Here is a 19,012-nt window from a genome sequence, read left to right on the forward strand (position 1 = left end):
AGACTCTGATGCTGGGAGGGATTGGGGGCAGGAGGAGAAGGGGAGAACAGAGGATGAGATGGCTGGATGGCATCACAGACTCGATGGACGTGAGTCTGGGTGAACTCTGGGAGTTGGTGGTGGACAGGGAGGCCTGGTGTGCTGCGATTCATGGGGTCGCGAAGAGTCGGACATGACTGAGCGACTGAACTGACTGTGATTCTATTTTACCTTCTGGTTACCGTTTCACTTATATTTTTATTTTTTTCTAAAATATCTCTTAGTTTTCTAATTTTATTTTTTATTCTCCGTTATTGTTCTGCTCCTTTTTTTTTTCTTGCCGCACCGCGTGATTTGCATAATCTTGGTTCATGTGCTTAAGGTTGGGCCTGAGCTCCTGTGGTAGGAGCACCAAGTTTGAACTGCTAGATTAGCAGAGAACCTCAGACCCCTGGGAATATTAATTGGAGAGAGGTCTCTCTGAGGTCCTGATCTTGGCACCAAGACCCCGCTCTACCCAAGTGCCTGCAGACAACAGTGCTGGAAGCCGAAGGCCAAACAGCCAGTAAGACAGGAACATGTGTGTGCGAAGTCGCTTCCGTCTGTCTCATTCTTTGAGACCCTATGGACTGTGGCCCGCCAGGCTTCTCTGTCCAAGGGCTCCTTCAGGTAAGAATACTGGAGTGGGATGCCCTTCTCCAGATCTTCCTGACCCAGAAGATAGGAACACAATCCCACCCATCAAAAAAAAAAAAAGAAACAGATGGCAAAAAAATTTTTCAGGTGAAAGTACAGGTAAAAAACCTACAAGCTCAAATAAATGAAGAGGAAACAGGCACCCTACCTGAAAAAGAATTCAGAGTAATAATAAAGATGATATGAAATCTTAGAACGGAGGCATGGATTGAGAAAATAGAAGAAAGGTTTGGGATTTCCCTGGTGGTCCAGTGGTTAAGAATCCGCCTTGCAACACAGGGGACGCACATTTGTGCCTGGTTAGGTAACTAAGATCCCACACGTGACAGAGAAACTAAGCCCGCAAGCCACAACTGCTGAGCCTGAGACTCACAAGGAAACATCCCACATGATGTAACTAAGACCCAGAGCAGCCAAAGAAACAAACACACACGAACGCAACAAAGGAGCCCCTCAGCACATAAGCGAATGCTAACAGCCACACAAGGAGGCTCAACAGCAGCACAGTGACAGCCGGGACTTTAACAAGCCCCTTCCAACAGTGGACAGACGGACAGAAAATAAGGAGACACAAGTTTTAAATGACACCTCAGGCCAGACAGACTTAATGAATAGGACATTCCACCTGAAAGCAGCAAAACACACTTTCTTCTCAAGTGCATGTGGAACACTCTAGAATAGATCATAGCTTGGACTACAAATCAAGCCTTGGTAAGTTTAAGAAAACTGAAATTACATCCACCACCTTTTCAGACCACAACTCTGTAAGATTAGAGATCAATGAAAGAAAAAACTACTATAAAAGCACAAACACCTGGAGGGTAAACAACACACTATCAACCAACCAAGACACACTGAAGAGAGGAGGCAGGAATAAACACACATCGGACGAACGGCAGTGCAAGGATGATCCCACACCCGCGAGGCCAGCGAAAGCAGCTAAGATGGTTACAGCACCTCAACCACACTTAGAAAAGAAAAATCTTACGTAAACAATTGACCTTACATCTAAAGCAACTAGAGGAAGAGTAACAGCAACAAAAACCAAAGTCAGTAGGAAAAAAAATGATCAGACAGAAATAAATGAAATAGAATAAAGAGAAGAAAACAGAAAATAAAGAATAGAAACAGAATAGAAATAGAAACAAAGACAATAGAAATAACAAAAACAAAAGCAAAGGTCAATGAAACTAAAAGTTGGTCCTTTGAGAAGATAAACAAAACTGATAAAACTTTAGTCAGACTCAACAAGAAAAAAAAGAGAATTCAAATCAATAAAATTAGAAATGAAAAAGGAGAAATTACAACTGACACCACAGAAATACAGAGGGTCGTAGAGAGCACCACAAGCAACTACATGCTCTGCTGTGCTCAGTCGCGCCGACTCTGGACTGCAGCCCGCCAGGCTCCTCGTCCATGGGATTCTCCAGGCAAGAGTACTGGAGTGGGTGCCATGCCCTCCTCCAGGGGATCTTCCCAACCCAGAAATCAAACCTGCGTCTTATGTCTCCAGCATCGGCAGGTGGGTCTTTACCACTGTTGCCACCTGGGAAGCCCTATAAGCAACTATACCTCCCCCAAATGGACAAATTCTAGGGAAGGTACAACTTTCCAAGAATGAACCAGGAAGAGATTGAAACTATAAATGACCCTTTTCCAACAAAAACAGTCCAGGACTACATGGCTTCACAGGCAAATTCTATCAAATACTTAGAGAAGAGCTAACAGCTTTCCTTCTCAAAGGCTTTCCAAAAACCGCAGAGGGAGGAGCACTTCCAAACTCATTCTACAAGACCACCACTACCCTAATACCAAAACAAGACAAAATATATCAGAAAAAAGTGAAAATTACACACCAATATCACTGTTGACCATAGATGCCAAAATCCTCAACAAAATACTAGCAAAGAGAAGCCAACAACACGTTACAACAATCATATACCATGATCAACTGGGATTTACCCTAAAGATGCAAAGAGTCTTCAACATACCAATCTATGTGATATACCACATTAACAAATTAAAAAATAAAAACCATATGATCATCTTAACAGATGCAGAAAAAGATTCTGACAAAAGTCAACACCCATTTATGATTAGAAAAATAAAAAAACTGGAAAGCGGGCATAGAGGGAAACTACCTCACATAATGAAGGCCAGGTACGACAAACACAAAGCAAACATCATTCTCAACAGTGGAAAACTAAAAGCATTTCCTGTAAGAGCAGGAACAAGACAAGGGTGTCCACAATCACCATGCTTACTCAACACAGCTTTGCAAGTCCCAGCCATGGCAATCAGAGAAGAAAATGAAATAAAAGGAAAAAGGAGTACAGCTGTCACTGTTTGTAGATGATATGCTACTATACACAGAAAATCCTGAAGATGCCATTAGGAAACTACTGAGCCAATCAGTGAATCTGGTAAAGCTGCAGAACGAATGCACAGAAACCTCTTGCATTCCTATACACTAGTAACGAAAGATCTGATAGGAAAATTAGGAAACGATGCCATTGTCCATCACAACAACAACAAAACACCCAGGAATAAATCTACCTAAATAGGCAAAAGACCTACACTCAGAAAACCATGAAACACTGATCAAAGAAATCAATGATATAAGCAGAGAAATTTACTGTGCTCCTAAATCAGAAAAATTAACACTGTGAAAAATGACTCTACTACCCTAGGCAATCTACAGATTCAATGCAATCCCTATGGAATTACCAATGGCATTTCCCATGGAATCAGGACAAAAAAATTTTACAATTTGTATGGAAAAATAAAAGACTTCAAATAGCCAAAGCAATCTTAAAAGAGGTAGCTGAAGGAACCAGAACTCCCAGACTACAAACTGTACTACAAAGCTACACTAATCAAGACAATATGGTACTGGCACAAAAAGAGAAATACAGATCAATGGTGCAGGATAGAAAACCCAGAGATAAACCCAGACGCCTATGGTCACCTCATCTATGACAAAGGAGCAAGAATATACAATGGAGAAAAGACAGTCTCTTCAATAAGCGATGCTGGAAAAATTGGACAACCACGTGTAAAAAAATGAAATTAGAACACTACCTAACACCCTACACAAAAATAAACTCAAAATGGATAAAAGACCGAAATATAAAACTGGACACTATGAAACTCTTAGAGAAAAACATAGGAAAAACACTCTTTGACATAAACCACAGCAAGATCTTTTTGGACCCACCTTCTAGAGTAATGAAAATAAAAATAAAAACAGGACCTAATAAAAATCAAAAGCTTCTGCACAGCAAAGGAAACCATAAAGAAGACAAAAAGACAACCCTCAGAATAGGAGAAAATATCTGCAAATGAAGCAATGGACAATGGAATACTCTCCAAAATATACCAACAGCACCTTCCTGGTCTCAGTTCAGCTCAGTCGCTCAGTCACGCCCCACTCTTTGCGACCCCATGGACTGCAGCGCGCCGGACTTCCCTGTCCATCACCAACTCCCAGAACTTGCTCAAACTCATCAAGTTGGTGGTGCCATCAAACCATCTCATCCTCTTCTGTCCCCTTTTCCTCCTGCCTTCAATCTTTCCCAGCATTAGGGTCTTTTCCAATGAGTCAGTCCTTTACATCAGGTGGCCAAAGTATTGGAGCTTCACAATTGGAGCTCCTGGTGGTCTATTGGTTAAGAATTCACCTACTGAATCGGGGGGCATAGGTTTGACCCCCAGTCGGGGAAGATTCCACATGCCACAGAGCAACCAAGCTGTGTACCACCACCGCTAAGTCTGTGCTCTGAGCCCACAGGCCCCAACAACTGAAGCCTAAGCGCCCTAGAGCCCATGCTCTGCAACAAGAGGAGCCTCCACAATGAGGAGCCAGGGTTACTGAACGACAGACTAGGCCCCACCTGCTGGAACTAGAGAAAGCCTGGCTGCAGCAATGAAGACCCAGCACGGCCAACAAAAAATTAACTTAAAAAAAATATCAAAATAAAAACAACCCAATCAAAAAATGGGCAAATGACCTAATAGGATGGGAAAGAATCAGCTTGCAATGCAGGAGACTTACAGGAGAAATGGGTTTGACAAAAGTTTGTTGTAGGGGTCAGGAAGATCCACTGAAATAAGAAATGGCAACCCACTCAAATATCCTTGCCTGGGAAATCCCATGGATAGAGAAGCCTGGCGGGCTGCAGTCACATGGTCCCAAAAAAGTAGAGCACAAGTGAGTGAGTAGACAACAACAAAAAGCACACAAACATTCCTAATTAAAGTAATGCAGATCAATGAAGAATCACCTCATACCAGCCTGAGTGACCATCGTCAGAAAAATCTACAGCAGTAAATGTTGAGAGAATGTGGAGAAGGGAACAGTTTCGCGTCGTACTGGGAAGGTAAACTGGTACAGCCCTTGGGGAGAGTTGTATGGATGCTCCTTAAAACACTAAAAAGAAAACTACTATATGACCCAGAAATCCCCCGACTGGGCATACGCCCTGAGAAAATGACAATTCAAAAGGACACATTTACCAATGTTCACAGCAACACTGTTTCCAGTATCCAGGAAGCAACCTGAAAGTCCAAAAACAGATGAATGGATAAAGCGAAGGAGATACATATACACAGTGGAGTATTACTCAGCCACAAAAAGGAATGAAATTGGGCCATTCGCAGAGATGTGGATGAACAGCCACTATGGAGGTTCATTAAAAAACCAAAAATAGGACTTTCCTGGTGGTCCAGCGGTTAAGAATCTGCCTGCCAAAGCAGGGGACACAGGTTCAATCCCTGGTCCAGGAGGATTCCATACGCAACTAAGCCTGTGCTCTAGGCCTGTGAGTCACAGCTCCTGAAGCCTGCACACTCTAGGGCTCACAAGCCACAACAGTGAGCCCGGGCACAACCACTGAGGCCTGTGAGTCTAGAGCTCATGCTTCACAACAACAGAGGGCACCGCGACGAGCAGCCAGTGCACCGCAACCAGGGAACAGTCTCCACACACTGCAACCAGGAATAGCCCACACAGACACAAAGACCCAGGCGAGCAAAATAAAGTAAGTAATTAGAAAACCTAAAACTAGAACTACTGTGAGAACAGCGAAGTGTTAGTTGTTCAGTCGGGTCTGACTCTTTGAGACTCCATGGACTGTAGCCTGCCAGGCTCCTCTGTCCATAGAATTCTCCAGGAAAGAATACTGCAGTGGGTAGCACTCCCTTCCCCAGGGGATCGTCCCTACCCAAGGACTGAACCGGGTCTCCCACATGCAGGCAGATTCTTTACCACCTGAGCCACCAGGGAAGCCACGGAACTACCATACGAACCAGCAAACCCACTGCTGGGCGTATACCTTGAGAAAAGCATAATGCAGACAGACACGTGTGTACCCCAAGGCTCACGGCAGCACTGTTTACAACTGTGAGGACATGGGAGCAACCTGCATGTCCAACAACTGATGAGTGGATAAATACGATATGGCACATATACAATGAAAGTGTATATTTCACAATATTGCAAGTGAAAGTGAAAGTCGCTCAGTCATCTCCGACTCTGTGCAACACCATGGACTATACAGTCCATGGAATTCTCCAGGCCAGAATATTGGAGTGAGTAGCCTTTCCCTTCTCCAGGGGATCTTTCCAAGCCAGGGATCAAACCCAGGTCTCTCACATTGCAGGCGGATTCTTTCCCAGCTGAGAGCCACAAGGCAAGCCCACAATGGACTACTGCTGCTGCTGCTAAGTCACTTCAGTCGTGTCCGACTCTGTGCGACCCCATAGATGGCAGCCCACCAGGCTCCCCTGTCCCTGGGATTCTCCAGGCAAGAATACTGGAGTGGATTGCCATTTCCTTCTCCAATACGTGAAAGTGAAACGTGAAAGTGAAGTTGCTCAGTCGTGTCCGACTCAGCGACCCCATGAACTGCAGCCCACCAGGCTCCTCCGTCCATGGGATTTTCCAGGCAAGAGTATTGGAGTGGGGTGCCATCGCCTTCTCCGCAGGAGGACGCTGGAACCCACCAAATTGTCCAAAGACAAAGAAGAAGCTGCAGCAAAGACGGTAGGAGGGGCGCAATCACAATCAAATCAAATCCCATACCCATCACATGGGTGACCCAAAACTGGAGAATAAGACCAAAGAAGTTCTCCCACTGTTGTAAAGGTTCAGAATCCGCTGGGCTTCCCAGTCTGGAGATTTGACAAAGGGACTAGGAATCCCCAGGGAATCTGGCCACGAAGGTCAACAGGACTTAATTATAGGGCTTCCACAGGACTGGGGGAAACAGAGACTCCAGCTTTGGAGGGCACAAACAAAACCCTGGGCACACCAAGACTCAAAGGACCAGTGACCCCACAGGAGACCGAACCGAAACCACCTGCTAGTGTTGGAGGGTCTCCTGCGGAGGCGGGTCCGCAGGGGCTCCCCACAGGGATGGGGGCACAGCAGCAGTAGACCCAGAAGGTCCCCCTTGGTGTAAGCGCTCTTGGAGGTCACCATTAACCCTGCCACAGAGCCTGCAGACCCTGGGGCTGGGTCACCTCAGGCCAAACAACTACCCGGGAGGGCATGCAAGCCCACCCCTCAGCAGATAACTGGATTAAAGCTTTACTGCACAAGGCCCTGCCCTCCAGAGCAAGACCCAGTTTTTCCCACCACCAGTCCCTCCCATCTGGAATCTTACACAAGCCTCTTAGCTTCTTCCATCAGGGGGCAGAAAGAAGAAGCTAGAAGTGGCTTCTTGCTACAGCGGCTGAAAGAAAAAACGTATTACAGAAAGTTAATCAGGATGAAAAGCAAAGTTATGTCCCAGAGGAAGGGACAATATAAAACCCCAGAAAAACAACTAAATGAAGTAGAGATAGGAAACCTTTCAGAAAAAGAATTCACAGTAATGATAGTGAAGATGATCCAGGACCTAGGAAAAACAATGAAGAAGATTCAAGAAATGTTTACCAAAGACATACAAGAACTAAAGAACAAACAGAGATGAATAATAAACACACTAGAAGGAATCAATAGCAGAACAGTTGAGGCAGAAGAACAGATAAATGGCCTGAAGGCCAGAATGGTGGAAATCACTGCCACAGAAGAGAATACGGAGAAAAGAAAGAAAAGAAATGAAAACAGCCTCAGAGACCTCTAGAACAACATTAAACGCACCAACATTAGTATTAGAGGGGTCCCAGGAGGAGAAGAGAAAGAGAGAAAGGACTTGAGCAGAGAGTCCCAGACAGGATAAACCCAAGGAGGAACACACTGAGATACACAGTAATGAAACGGACAAAGATTAAAGACAGATAAAATATTAAAAGCAACAAGGGAAAAATAACATATAAAGGAATTCCCATCGGGCTACAAGCCAGAAACTCTACAAGCCAGAAGGGAATGGCACCATATGTTTAAAGTGATGAAAGGGAGGACTCTACAACCAAGAATACTCTACCCAGCAAGACTCTCCCTCAGAGTGGACGGAGAAATCAAAAGCTTTCCAGACAAGCCAAAGAGAAGAGAGTTTAGCACCACCAATCCAGCTTTACAACAAATGCTAGAGGAACTTCTCTAGGCAGGAAATACAAGAGAAGGAAAAGACCCACAGAAAGTAAACCCAAAACAACTAAGAAATGGTAATAAGATCTTATACGTTGGTAATTACCTTAAATGTAAATGTATTAAACGCACCAACCAAGACACTGACTGGACGAGTGGAAATGCGCACGCATGCACTTTCACTTACCACACTCTGCTCGGCCCTCCAGTTGTATATAATTATTTTATATTGTTTAGTTATGTTTCCATTATGGCTTGCAACTGTAATGAACTTTTATTTTTTGTTTTTTTTTTGAACTTTTATTTTTTGTCTGGCTATTGATTGTGAAAACTGACAAACATCTTTCACTATTGTAATTATGTAACTATTACTCACTTAATACCAGTGCATCATGATTGGTCAACAGAAAAATAACAGAACTCTGTATCACCAAAACTACAACTTAATAGAAAAAACTGTAGTCACTTTTCAAAATCCAGGTGCATATCAGAATTACCTTGAAATTTTTTGAAAAATACAAATGCCCAGGTATTGCTCTTTTTCTCCAGAGATGTTTCTAATGAGCAGTCATGTTTAAAAACAACTGGACTATATGATGATCTTTTACTTTTATCTAGTTTCACTTTTTCTATTTCATATTTAGTACTCCCATTTCATTTATTCTCCAATGTCTCCATCTCCTTTTTTCAAGTTCTTTCTCAAGCCTTTATCAGGCACAGTAGAAAAACTTTTGTATACATATATATATATAAACAATATGTATAATATATATTAGAAAACTTATGAATTTTTGCCTAATTAAAAATCTATAACCTTCTGATTACACTTGTTTGACTTAGTATGAATAGAATGCTAGATTTCTAATAAAAAAAAATAGATACGTAACAAGCAATGAAAGTTTACACAGAGCACAGGGAACCATAGTTGATATCTTGTTACAACCTATAATGGAAAATAATTTCAAAAATAATATGTGTACATGTATAACTGAACCACTTTGCTGCACACTGGAAACACTGTAAGTCAACGATACTTCAGTGAAATATATATATTAAGAAAAAAAAAGAGCTGCAGAATAGGAGAGCATAGAAAGGAAGAACGGGGAGAGGAAGAGGGGGGTACAACCCAGGACGCTCAACATCCGCGGAGCAGGAACTTCAGGACAGCAGACAAGAAAAAAAAGAAATCAAAGAAATAATGCACAAAGAAACCTCAAACCAAAGGACAAGTTTCCAGATGTAAAAGGCCCACCAAACAAACATGGAAAGCGTCCGCACATGTGCGTGCGTGCGCGCGCGCACACACACACACACACACACACACACACACAGGCACTTTAAGGGTAAAACTTCAGAACACCACACGGATACAACCCTAAAGTTTCTAGGAAAAAAAAAGAAAACAGCCAAAAAAGTAAGAGAAAGAAGTACTGAAATATTCAACAGACAAACTACTGGATTACTCAACAGCAACACACTCTGGACTATTCAACAGCAAGGTCTTCAATTCTAAAGCATAATAAAATCCTAGCGGAGAATTCAATACTTAGCCACAGTATCATATAAATGTACCTGAGGACAAAATGGAAACATCTGCAGATGTGCAACATCTGAAAAGATACTTCTCTTTCACTCTTTCTGAGAAAGAAGGAAAAGCTCTTTCATCAAAATGGAGTAAATCAACATAGTTAGAATCCAGAACAAGAGAGAGGTAAAAGAAATTGTCGAGATGATGGTAAAGGGAGGGTCCAGGACAACAGCTTACACAAGAGGCCTAAGGAACAGCCAGTCAGATTAAAGCCGAAAGGACAGGGCTCCCGGAGGCGAGACTGAGAAGGAGATGAATCGACAGCTACCTGACCTCCCTGAGAAGTTTTACTGCTGTCCCAGAGACTGAAGATTTATCAGCAATAAGGACATAAAGAAAAGCCAAGCAAATAAAATACAGGCACTTTTTTAAAAAAGCTTATTCTGTACTGGGGTCTAGCCCATTAACAAACAACGTGGTGGTGGTTCCAGGTGAACAGCCTACACAGCCATGTATCCATCCCCCCAGCCCCTCTCCCATCCAGGATGCGCAACAGAGAGCAGAGTTCCACCTGCCGTGTCGCGCGTCCTTGTTAGTCATCCATTTGCAATACAGCAATGTGCACATGCCCACCAAAAAAGACACTTTCTAATTCAAGGAAAAACAAAGCGTTTTTATAAGCAAATGTAATATTATAATATGCTGTTGATGTCCTTTGAGTCAATCCTATGCAACCATAATAATGTGAGCACTAAATTACTTCATTGAGAGAAGAGAAAGGTACAAAAACTGAATTCCCATTTTTTGAAGCAAAAAGTCATCATATGACTAAAAGTGAAAAAAAAATCAGGAAATGGCACTATAAGCATGTTGTTAACAAGTGCGGAGCAAAGGATCAGAGGAAACTGCATAAAAACACGAAAGCTGATCTCAGGGACAGTGGAGCTTGGGAGTGCGGAAGAGTGCTCTTTTATAATAAGCTTTGCTCGTTTTAAACCGTACACTTGTATTAGATTACAATGAAAATTAAGTTTTAAAAGGTGTTAAAAGAACAAAAACAAAAATAAGAGTAACTGCAGATCAAGCTAAAAAAGAGTTCCATCTAGCCCAAGGGCTCTGGGACCTTTGCTGAATCTAAGTTGCTCCTGGTGCTGCCAGCAGGCTGCTCTGATCAGTGTTATTGAAAAGTTTACGAATTGGAAAAATGAAGATATGAACAGTGACTGCTACCTAATCAACATTTCTAAGCAGAGTAATTATAACTAACAGCTCAGAAGCCAACTAATTATAACAGCAAGTATCATTCCAACTCGTATCTTGGTTAGTCCCCAGGTCCTCTCAGACTCTTTTCGATCCCATGGACTATAACTTTCCAGGCTCCTCTGTCCATGGGATTTCCCAGGCAAGAATACTGGAGTGGGGTGCCGTTGCCTACTCCAGGGGCTCTTCCCAACCCAGCGATCGAACCCACTTCTCTTATGTCTCCTGCACTGGTAGGCGGGTTCTTTACCCCCAGTGCCACCTGGGACGCTCTTCTGCAGTTATGCTGTAACCAATAAGAGGAGAAAGAGGAATTGGGTTTTCTCTGATTAGAAGCTCTACAAACTATCACTAAAGCCAAGCCAAGTTCTGCCTGGAGTTTTTCCAAAATTAACATCAACAGGCTACACCAAGTTCTCAATGGCTTAAGTACACAGAAACTAAGAACACTCAGTGATGAACAAATACAAGCAAGGACTTCCCTTCTGGGCCAGTGGTTAAGACTTCCTGTTCCCAACGCAGAGGGTATGGATTCCATCCCTGGTTTGAGGAACTTAAGATCTCACATGCCCCTCTCTGTGGCAAAAAAAAAAATCCTAAGATAAAAATAAAGATTGATTCTCTGGTTTGCAAGTGTGTGTGTGTGTGTGTAAAATTTTCTTCCTGTTGCAAAAGGAAAAATAACGGCCCTCAACTATGTGATGTTTTTTTCAAATTACTTATCTTACAAGGTAGATTTTAGAAGTTAAAGAAATTCCCTGTGAAAAGATTATTTGATCATTAACTATGCTCTTGATATCAAATCTCTAAAGTTCAAAGTAATATCGCATACTAAAATAAACTGGTGAGGTCATAAGAATCCAGGAGGGATTAACAATTCTAACTCGACAGGAATACTACCTGGTGTCTTTCAAGACAGCGGATTTGACATCAACCCAGAGTTCTGGCTTCTGTTAAGATGACAGTTTTTGGAAGACACATCAAGATAGGCCCAAGCTTGCACTCTCTCTTCTTGATCCCAGAGACCATGGACTTCAAAGCCCATTAGGTTTTAAAAATAAAGGGCTGTGAGGCCCATGGAGATGGGTGGCCAAGATGGCAAAGGTAGGAAGATTGTGAGCTCGCCTCCTCCCACAGGCACGCCAACATCACATTTACAGAGCAACTACCGACGAGACAAACGGAAGACCAGCAGAAGAGATCCTCTACGACTACAGACCCAAAGAAGGAATCACAACAAGACGGGCAGCAGGGAGGGGACGCAGGGTAGGTGCGTCATACCCCTGGTAGGTGACCCCCAAAGGGAGGGTAACTCAACTGCAGAGGCTCTCCCCAAGGCGCGAGGGCTCCAGCCCCACATGGAGTGGGCGCTTCAGTTGGGTGCTCCTTCACTGGGAAGATCAGCTCCTACAGCGTTTCACTTCGAAGGCCAGTGGGCCTTACTTTCAGGACAGCCAGAGGGCTGTGGGAAATAGATTCCACTCTTAAAGGGCGCACACAGAATCTCACATGCTCCAGGACAGAAGCAATCATTTGAAAGGAGCCTGGGTCAGACTCACCCGCTGACCCCAGAGGGAGAAGGATGCTGGCAGACATCTTTCCCTCTATCATACGGGCACTGGCACTGGCAAGTGCCACTCTGGAATCCTCTTAGCTTATTAGCACAAGGACCTCGCCCCACTAGCTGTCTAGCCTGGCCTGACTCCACAAGCGTCAGTACTGGGGCACCTCAGGCCAAGCAACTGGCCAGGCAGAGATACAGCCCACCTACCCACCAGCAGACATGCTGTCTTAAGACCCCTGAGTCCACAGCTGCCCCATGACCCAGCCCTGTACACCAAAGGGCAAGGGATCAGCCCTAGCCACCAGGGTCCCGGGACTAGCCCCAGGATCTCCAGGACCCTGCAGCCAGAGGCCCTGGGACCCAGCTCCACCCACCAGTGGGCTGGCACCACCCCTGGGGCCCCCTAAGTCCCTGCCCCACAGTTCAGTGGGCAGACAACAGCTCCAGGAGCACTGAAGCCCTACAGCCTGCCACACCAGAGCCCAGCCGCACGTTCTGACACCGAGCTCTGCCCACCAGCAGGGCAACTCCGGCTCTGGGCCACCGTGCACTCTGCAGCCAGTGGATACAGCCAGGAAAATCACCTACATCCACAATAAGCAGTTAAGGGATACGCAAAACAAAAAGATGTAAAGGATGATGTCAAATGAACGCGCGGGGCTGGGGGCGGGGAGGACAGGAGTGAAAGTGCAGGGTGGGGAAAATGCTTTTCACTTAAGAGAGCAGCAGCTTAAAATAATGATGGACAGAGGCTTGTATATATAAACCGCGCAGTAACCACAAACCAAAATCTGTAACATACACACACGTGTGTGCGCACGCACGCACACAGACACACACAAGACTTCTTCCAAGTGCACAAGGAACATTGTCCAGGACAGTGTGTTGGGAAAACTGTGGACAGCTACATGTAAAAGAACTAAACCGTTCTCTCACACCATGGACAAAAGTGAATGCCAAGTGGATTAAAGATTTAAATGTAAGATCTGAAGACATAAAATTTCTAGAAGAAAACACAGGCAGAATGCTTTTTGACATCCATCTCAGTAATTTTTTTTTTTGATATGTCTCCGCAGGCAAAGGAAACAAAATAAACAAATGTAACTACATCAAATTAAAAAGCTTTTGCACAGTGAAGGAAACTATGAACAAAAGGTAGCCTACTGAACGGGAGAAGTTATATGCAAATGATATATACGATATAAAGAACTCTAACAACTCAAGAGAAAAAAACACAAAGAACCTGATTAAAAAATGGGCAGAGGATGTGAACAGACATCTTTCCAAGAAGATATTCAGATGGCCAATATGCACATGAAGAGGTGCTCAACGTCACTAATCATGAAGGAAAAGGCAATCAAAACCACAACGAGACACCGTCTCTCACCTGTCAGCCGGCTACTATCAAAAAGACAAAAGAAAACAAGTACTGGTGAGAACGTGGAGAAAACGGAACGCTTGTGCCCTGGTGATAAGTTAGTGCTGCTGCTGCTGCTGCTCAGTCTTGTCCGACTCTGTGTGACCCCAGAGACGGCAGCCCACCAGGCTCCGCTGTCCCTGGGATTCTCCAGGCAAGAACACTGGAGTGGGTTGCCATTTCCTTCTCCAATGCATGAAAGTGAAAAGTGAAAGTGAAGTCGCTCAGTCCTGTCCGACTCCTCGAGACCCCACGGACTGCAGCCTACCAGGCTCCTCCGTCCATGGGATTTTCCAGGCCAGAGTACTGGAGTGGGGTGCCACTGCCTTCTCCGATAAATTAGTGCAGTCACTTTAAAAAAGAGAAGGGAGGTTCCTCAAAAAATTAAAAACAGAAATACCATATGATCCAGCAAGTCCATTCCTGGGTATTTAAGTGAAGAAAACAAAGACGGTAATTAGAAAAGATAAATGCATTCTTACATTCAATACAACATTATTTACAAAAGCCAAGATAGGGAAACAATCCAAGTGCTCGTCAATAGAGAAATGGATAAAGATGATGTGTTTTATATATATATACACACACACACACACAATGGACTATTACTCAGCCATAGCAAAAGAATGAAATCTTGCCATTGTAACAACCAATGAACTAAAAGGGTATTATGGTAAGTGAAATGAGTCAGAACGAGAAAGGCAAAATCTGTACGACTTCAGCTGTATGTAGATTCTAAAAGACAAAGCAAGTGAACAAACCTAACGGAACAGAAGCAGAATCACAGATGGAGAGAACGGGGTGTTGCGGGGGTGGGGGGTGCAAGATTGGAGGGAGAAGAGGGAAGAAAGGAACACGTGAGGGAGATTAACAGGTACAAACTTCTAGTCAGAAAATAAATGAGTCAAGGGTATGAAGTGCACCAGGTGGGAATACAGTCAATAGTTACTAATATCTCTGACGATGAAATAGCATAACCAGACTTATACACTATGAAAAGCACAAAAAGCAAATCATTATGCTGCGTACCAGAAACTAACATAGTGTTGTAGGTCAATTATACTTCAAAAACAAGCTCATAAAAAAGAGATGGGATTTGCGGTTCTCGGAGGCCACAGGGGGAGGCAGAACTGGATGAAGGCACAGGGAGAGAGACGTGTGAAAGGTCTGAATGCTCACCGTACTGGACAGACTACCGGCGCCGTCAGCACAGACTAGCCCGGTCTACGTCTGTTCTCAGGGTTCTAGCGCCTCTGCCCTGGTTGACCTCACAGCTATGACCATTTTTTGAAAAAGAAAGGCCACTTCTTAACTGAGGAAACAGTGTTTCTTTAGATATAAGCTGCAGCCTGATTCACTTGCTAGATTTCCTGCCTTACACATTTTTCACCTGACACTGTAAAAGGAAAAAGCACCTTTCAATGTTTCCAATAATGGATTTCTGTTGTTAACTGTCTTGTAATTTCAGATTTCTCAGTTTGACATCAAGCTTACATAAATGATTTAAATGAAATAGGGTACTCAGAACTGTCTGGATGTTAAAGTTACATAAATTTCAAGTTCCAAACAAATCAATGTTATTTTCTACGTGTTCAAATTAAAATTGCACATGTCCATTATCTCCAATAGTGAGTAACTCAATTCCACACCACCCCAGGACTAAGAGGAGAGCAGACTGGTAAGAGAAGAAAAGGTAGCACGCAGTGAGCAGCGCAGTGTGATGGGAAGACCAGCGGACTCTGGGCCTGCCGCGTCCACGGCCAGCACTGCCACCGCTGGGCTGGGTGACCTACCTGGGGGCCAAGGGCACTGTCCTCCCTGTCCTCCACAATGACAGAGAATACACGTCAGCCTAGATGTCACAGAGGCACTGGAAAGATAACACCATTCAAGAAATGACTTAAGTTGCTGCTGTTACATCATACACTCCAGATCACCCCAGACTGTGACGGTTTTGCAGTGCTAGTACTAGAAGGCAGCACCGCAGAGAAGCGCTACTTGCTATACTAGGAAGTTCTTTCATTAACTCAGGCGCTGCACTGAGGGCCTGCCGTGCACCAGGCTTTATGCTAGGTACTGAGGAGGACCAGAGAAGAAATGAACATTCAGATGTTTCTAGTATGTTCTACATACTTGTAACCCGGCTGGAGAAACAAAGTGTACATAATGATTTCATCGTTTCTAGACGGCAAAGTGAGCACCACAAGCAGCGCTATGGAGCAGTCATTCTGTCAGTCCTCCTGCCCATTAGACCCTAAGTACACTGTTAACGAATCCTAAGAGACAGACGTGCAAACCCATATGGACATCTGGGGTCTGGTCCCTGTGAGAGCAGACTGTTACAGGAGCCCAGTGAAGAGACAGATACGGGGGGAAAGCTTCACAGAGAAGAGGAGTTACCTGTTAAGCATGCTGGTTTTGTCTACCCTCTGTCAACCCTTACAATAATGATACTGTGAGGTAGAAACCTTCCCGTTTTACAGATTAAATCCCATTCAGAGAGAGTAAGTAACAGGGTCAGGACACAAAGCGGCAAGGGAATATAAGTCTGCTGTGACTGAAACAGCTTGCACTCGCTCAGCTCTACCACAAATGTGATCAGCATGTAAAGAGGGGAGAGAGGAAGAAGCCCTTCTGGATACGAAGATCAAAATAAGACCAACCTGGAAGTAAAAAGAGGGTGGCCAAGGCTGGCGAAATGAGAAACAAAAGGCATTGAGCAGTTACGGGAAATAAGGTCAGAGGACAGACTGTGGAGAGGCAAGAACACAGGTGGCTGAGAAACCTGGGCTTAATCCTATGGGTCAATAAAATGGAACTGGAGACTGTAAGCAGGAGAGTAGAGGATGAAACGCAGGCCTTAGGAAGGTGAACGTCTTATGACACAGATGGGCTGGGAAAAAATGTACGGCATAACAAAGGACAAATTTTAAAATCCCAAGCACTTCAATATTTAAATAAAGCCAGTGACAATACTTCCACTATAAAATAACCATACTATCTCTTGCACAAATCTCTTAAAACACATTTCTAGGCACTTTAGAAAATGACCATTGTGTCCCACTAATTCTTACGTGGGTCAGAAACTACTTCTGCCTCCAATGCATCAAAAAAACAAAAACCAAAAAAAAAACCCCCTCAGGTCAGAGAAGCCACATTTTAAAACCAAGCCTCAGAGCAGCAAGGGCAAAACAGAAGAAATAAGAGCAGGCTCCAACACACACACTCCCTGACAAAGAAAAACAAAGTTGTAAAAGAGTTGTATCTATAAAAAAAAAAAGTTGTATCCTCATTTACAGAAGCACTTAGAACTATTTTTTCAGGCAGAAAAAGTTAAGAACTGACAAAGTGGAGCGTGACTTTCATATAACCCCAGATTTGCTTTTTCACCCAAACAAATTTATAGTTTCCACTTCTCACAAAAATCAATACAAAAAAGCATCAGGCTCACCATGTCAGTGCCAAATTTCCTTTCTCTTTTATGTATATGGAGCGCCCTGCCCAACCTTTTTAAGTCTGGAGACTGCATTCAGTGCCTCCTAGGCAGTTATCACTCTAACTCTCAAGTTCTCCATCCCAGTCAACCTTGGCCACAGGAAAATTCGACCTCGTTTCCTAACCTAATGCTGAGCAGCAATCAAGCCAAGGCTCCAAACTGCTTCAACACAATTGACACCTGGTGTAGGATCCCATTAAACCCTTCAGTGACTATCAGGTAGACAATAACCTAATTAGCCAGGATGGCCCACGTGACACTAGTCTGGCCAGTACCAGAGTCAAAGACAGCTCCCTAGACTCAATTAACCAACAAGGATCACCTTGCAAAGGAGAACCAGGCGAGAATGCGTGCAGCTGGGGTTTTCCAAGGGAATTAGAGTCAAGAGACTGGCAAGGTGGAGGGCGGGGAGCGGCTGACGAAAAAGTAATAGTCTTTTACGTAAAACATCTGACGTGGACATGACCTCACTTTCACTTTTGCAGCCATAACCTTTATCTGAACCTTCCAGAAAGTTAAGTGAGCTTGAGATTCTGTCAGCATAGGAAGTGTTCAAACCACATCTTGTTGTCCTCCTTTCCCTGTAGAGGAAATGTGATATCTCTGCCTAAGTCCTAAGATATTTTAACTTATTTAAGGACAGATAAGCTTCTGGAAAATTACATTTGCTTTTGCTGCCCGACATTCTGAGGTACCAATCACTGGATTTTCAGTCTAGAGGTAAAACATTAAAACACAAAGTGAGTAGAACAAAGTTATTCACAGACAAGCAAAGTGCAAGGGCTGATGGTAAACCCTAAGGGAAATACACGTTACTGCTTTTTAATCCAGGACAAATCTCAAACCCTACAAACACTTAATTCACAACTCTTAACAACCAGAGCCTATTTTCTCAAAGCCTGGAGAGCTTGGCTTTACCGAAAACTCGATCTGCAGAGCCCAAAATTCTCGACAGTAGCCCCTGGCTGTCAACATGGATTTAGCAATCTGCTTTATGCTTGGGCGGCATAACATTTAGAGCCAAGTAGGAAACCCACTCCAGTGTTCTTGCCTGGAGAATTCCAGGGACGGGGGAGCCTGGTGGGCTGCCGTCCCTGGGGTCGCATAGAGTCGGACACGACTGAAGTGACTTAGTAGTAGTAGTAGACTTTTTTAGGACCTTGAGTACTGACTTGTACTTTTAAATTTTTCCTGCAGCCTAAAGACTGGTCGGGAAGGCTTCAATGGCCAGCTAGACCAGGTTTATCCACTTGTGTGTGCGCCTTTAAAATGCTGCCATGGGCCCATGAAACAAGAAAAAAACTTTTTCTCTCCTAAGCAATAAGGATAAATTTAGACGCCACCTCTGCAAAAAAAAATAAAACGGGAAGGAGGGCGCCCAGAGGGCTGCATGCTAACGCCGAGCCCGGCGAGCAGCTCTGCGCCCCCGCCGCGGGCGCTGAGGCGGAGTCCAGTGGAGAGAGGCTGGCGGGACTGTCAATCCCGGGCCTGTGGCGACTCCGGCAGGGCCCCAGGGGCGGCCGCACCCGGCCAGGAAGGCG

General features: G+C 44.2%; 1 protein-coding gene across 1 annotated transcript in view; it reads right to left on the reverse strand.

Moving 5' to 3' along the window:
- SACM1L (SAC1 suppressor of actin mutations 1-like (yeast)) overlaps positions 1 to 19,012 on the reverse strand; it is a 73,520-nt gene that overhangs the window by 50,987 nt on the left and 3,521 nt on the right. The window lies entirely within an intron of this gene.

Source organism: Bison bison, unplaced genomic scaffold (assembly GCF_000754665.1).
Source record: "Bison bison bison isolate TAMUID 2011002044 unplaced genomic scaffold, Bison_UMD1.0 scf7180017864482, whole genome shotgun sequence".
NCBI classification, from domain to species: Eukaryota; Metazoa; Chordata; class Mammalia; order Artiodactyla; family Bovidae; genus Bison; species Bison bison.